General features: G+C 53.0%; 1 long non-coding RNA gene across 1 annotated transcript; it reads right to left on the minus strand.

The window, feature by feature from the left end:
* Window positions 1-719: 719 nt before the first annotated feature.
* On the minus strand, window positions 720-3,825 carry LOC135888375 (uncharacterized). The gene is made up of 3 exons (XR_010561841.1): window positions 3,684-3,825; window positions 2,393-2,488; window positions 720-1,585 (listed from the first exon to the last, which is right to left on the minus strand). It is a non-coding gene; the product is annotated as an uncharacterized LOC135888375 (long non-coding RNA).
* Window positions 3,826-4,528: the final 703 nt, after the last annotated feature.

Below are 4,528 nucleotides of genomic sequence, written 5' to 3' on the forward strand. Positions count from 1 at the left end.
CTTCTTTTTCCAACTGAGATCTTTTCATAAACAATCAGAACAGTGGGGGGAGGAAGGATGGAGGGTAGACCAAAGGAGGGGGCATCCAGACGACTAGGTTCTACTCCTGACTGCCACTCCTTTGATATGACCTCTGCAGGACTCTCAAATCTGTGTATGTCTCATGATGAGACTTCCCTACCTTCCAGGGGGCTGCAAAGTGCTTTGAGATCCCGTGGTGGGCGGGGCTAGAGAAATACAAATGATTCATGTTTAAATATTTAAAAGGTTCTGCCCCATAAGGGCCTGAGGCTGTTGTAGGCCACCTATGCTTCAATTCCCTGGCAAAGAAAACCCCAGCGTAGCTGCGTCACTCGGAAGGAAGGTGGGACTAGATTTCCTGGGTGATATGATGCTGCCCTGGACCTGCTACTGTCCAAAGAGTGAGGATCTGAATCAGGAGAAAGGGCTTTAGGAAGAGCCAGCCAAGTTCTGCCTCCATCTGCCCTTCCTCGGCGCTCAGGGGATGTCCTCGTGAACAGCAAACGGGGCCCGAGCCTCCCAAGTATTTAGACTCCTAACCTCCATTGAACTCAGTGGGGGTTAAGAGCTGAGCTACGTGTGAGGATTAGGGCCCCGTTCCCTGCAGCTGAATGGAAGGGATGGAGTCAGAGGACTGTTTCTGTTCCCAGCCCTCCCTTGGGTGTTTTGAAGTGACATGAAACTCTCTTCGATCTCACAACCGTTTATTTCTGCCTGGAAAGGAAGCTCATTAGACACGGTACAGAAATGCCAAAAGATCCATCCCGTCGGAAGCACGAGACAGAGCGTGCCCGGGACGGTGGTTTTACGGGAGTTATTTGGCGCCTCCCAACCATGAAACACTGAGCAGAGGGGCAGCGGGCCGAAGCGCCTCTTCCGCTCCGTGCACAATGTACCACTCCAGCTGGAGATCAGATAGACGACCGATGACGATGATCCTGCACCACTGACCTTCCCTTCCCTTCTCCCTGCTGCTTGCCGGGCGTGTGCTGTGGCAGAGCCGTATGCATTCATAACACTTTCTAAAGAGCCCTGCTAGGGCCATCCTTGAACTCCTCCCAGGATCTGGAACACAGAGAAACGTAGAGTGGAGAAAACCATGCTCCAGAAAGGACCCCGAGTTCTCTTTGCTGTTAAAGTTGAGGCATTTCTGCAGTGGAAGAGCGAGCGGAACTGCTGGATTTGGTCACAGGAGGGAGCCTCTGAGCGAGCCCCTCGCAGTTCCCGTTTCTTACAGAATGTGTAGAAGTCTGGAGTCGCTGCTGGTTGTAAGGTGCAGTCTCTTGCTCTGACTGCAGGGATTGATGGGGCAAAGCTAATGCCTGTTGGAACTGGCCTACCCAATGCCCAAGCACTCTGCTAGGGGGCAAGGATAGTCTAACCTCTTCTTTCTCCCCAGTCCAATGTCAGAAACACACACACAGGGAGGAGCAGCGAGAGCAGGAGATGGGTCAGTGGATCCTTTGTTTGTTTCCCAGGGGTCTTAAGTCTCACAGCTGTAAGGTGGGCTCTACCCATGGAAGCAGATCCCCAGAATGAAATATCCGAGGTTCATGCTTTTCATCTGAAAGAAAACAAATATGACACTTTGTTTCAAACCCAGAAGCTTTGGACTGGCAGTGCTCTGGGTCTAGCGGTGCGTGTGAGTGTGTGATATGTATATGGGTGGAGACACCCACCAATAAATAAACACTATTTATTGGTGGGTGTTTCCACCCATTTAACTGGAGGTGGAACATGTGCCATTTCCAGCCTGCTCTTGTTGCTGCATTTCTTGGCCAGCAGGGAGCGCTGACGTGCAGCATGCACTCCCTTCACCTGTGGGGCAAGGAGATTTGAATAGTCTCCCCCACTGAACCTGTGACAGTGGTGTTGGATGCGGAGATGCACTTCTCCTTTATCCCTAGTTCCTAAGTCAGACCGTTCCCGTGGTAGGCGCACAGAACTCATTGCCCTGGGTGGTGTTACACAGAGGGGACTGAGTATAACCCAGGATGGTAATGACTCAGGATCAATAACATCCTAGCAAAGATAGGGCAGATCTACAGTCCTGCCATCAAAAGAAACAGAGAGAAGGGAGGTGAGCTAATTTAATCTTTCACTGGACCAATTTCTGTTGGTGAAAGAGACAAACTGTTGAGAAGTTGGTCCAGTAAAAGATATTCCCCCACCCACCTTGTCTCTTGAATATCTTGGGCCGAACACGATGACACCAACAGTGCAAACAATCAAAGGAAATCACACTTCTCACAGTGTGAACACGGTGGTGGGGAAGGAGGTAGCTCATGAGAGGAGTGCTCCCCAGCGCCCCTTTCATCGCAGTGCATTTGGCACAGTTCTCGTGTTTGATGGAAGCGTGCTGTATACTTACTAGGATAGTACACCCCCTGGTGATTGGTGGAACAAAACAGTAGAAAAGATCGTCAAGGCATTGATAAGAAGGAAAACGAGGAACCATTGTGTTACCCTGCAATAAATACATCAATAATTGATTACAATCAGCAAACCAGCAACCTGTAAAACCTGCTACCCACCCCACACACACTTCTCTCCCCGTAGCCTGGGACATCTCAAACAGGCCTTCATATCTATGCAGCAGAGCGGCATTGCCAGGAGCCTCATTAACATGGTGCCAGTTTGCGTGAGTTATATCTGAAGCCAACATCTAGCAACCCCCCCTCACTGGCACACTGTTCTTCTCCCACGAGATGGTGCCATGTGATCTGTGCTCAGGTATTCCAGCAAGGGGACCTCAGGGTTTATGTGGCTGTAGTGCCAGCCTGGTAGACCCAGACATGGAAGTTCTCTTTACCTACAGACCAGCTACAGAGTGGGCAGCAGCAATGCCTGCCCTCCCATAGCATCTTCCCAATGGGCCGCTCTCTGCCCACCTCTAGGACCTAGTCCCTGGCCCTTGACCACGACTGGGGCAGTCAGAGCAGGAGCCAGAGGCGGGAGGCAAGGCAAAGGTCAGAGGTGGGCTCGGCTATTCAGAGTCCAGGGACAGGGAAGGCAAGAACCAGGAGCGTGGCAGAGAACCAGGGACAAGTTGGGAAGGCAGAGCTCAGGAGTCAGGCACCGTAGGCAGGGTCCGATGGAGCAGCCAGCTAGGAATTCTCCCAGTTGCAGACAACTTGCTCTGTCTCTGGCTTAACTAGCGCACCCGACCCAATCCTTCACTCAGCTTCTGGGGACGGGGGGATCGTTAGCGGAGCATAAGGCCTTAGGGCTCCCAGTTCTCCAGTCACTAGCAGAGCTATTGAGCAGTGGAGCGGATGCAGCAGCCGCCTGGGTTCGGGACCCAGATCTTCACGCCATCAGGGACTCAACAGCAGCCGTCATTGCCAGTTGTGAAGCTGTTTCCTTTGAAGTGGACACCGGACAGAGCCCACTCGCTCCTTCCACATAGGCCTCCCGCCAGCCACCATACGGGAGTAGCGTTTGGTCACTAATCCTCTGAGCTGGATCTGAACCCAGGGCCTAGAATGGAAGGCTGTGTGTGCCGTTACCCATCTCCAGATCCCCTCCCCATCCAGCAGCTTCCCCGCTGTGTGAGCACACCGAGACTACCAAACGCCAGGAGAGTGCACTGGTTCCTGTCCTCCCTGCACCATCTCCCTCTCCCGCCGGGGGTCAGAGCCCAGTTCTCAGCATACACTCACCTGGCGGGAAGCAACAAAGCTCTCAGGCTGAAGCGCTGCTGTCTCCTCTCCCTCACCTTCTCCAGCTGTTTGGTGCATCTTTTCTTTTTATAGAGCTAACCCCACAGGAGGAAATTCCAAGCTGGCCTCAGCAGTTTCAGGCTGAGTCAAAGAGGGACGTGTCACATCACAGAGAGGCTGGAAGGCATCCGGAGCTGATCCTGCTGCAACTTCTCTTTTTCAAGTGTTTTTTCCTCTCTTCCGCAGCAATAATTAATTTCTCCAGAGCTATGAAGAGAACAAGCCCTAAAAACAACCGCACAACTCCTTGAGCTGGCGCTGAGGAAAGGATATGACACAGCTGCCTTGGGGGCTGGGAAACTTCCTCACGCCAGGCTCCCTTGAGTCGGTGAAATGTCCTGGGTGCAACTGAGGGCAGAAGCAGAGATACTCAGTGACTAGGGGAGCAGGGGTCAGGGGCTGGGGCTACCTGGGGTCACCAGATAGCAAGTGTGAAAATTCTGGACCCTTTTTTTCATGGGAGGGGGTATAGTTGCATCTGTAACACAAAGCCCCCCAATATCGGATTTGGGACGTCTGGTCACGCTAGGGCTACCCCGGTGGCTGGTGAGGGGTGGGAGATGAGCTAACTGGATTAGCAGCACCCCATGGACGGGCACCAGTGGGATACTCCACTGCCTGATGGAGGCGTTATCAGTGGGTGATGGTGGAAGTGGGGGCGAGGGAAAGGAGACAGAGGAAGAGGTGATGCCCTGTTAACTGACCGTAGGGAGGCCGGCCCTGGCCAAAAGAAGGGCTGGGGTAGGCATGGCACAACAGGAGCTGAGGCAGGGGTTCTCACAACA

Source organism: Emys orbicularis, chromosome 13 (genome assembly GCF_028017835.1).
Source record: "Emys orbicularis isolate rEmyOrb1 chromosome 13, rEmyOrb1.hap1, whole genome shotgun sequence".
Classification (NCBI taxonomy): domain Eukaryota; kingdom Metazoa; phylum Chordata; order Testudines; family Emydidae; genus Emys; species Emys orbicularis.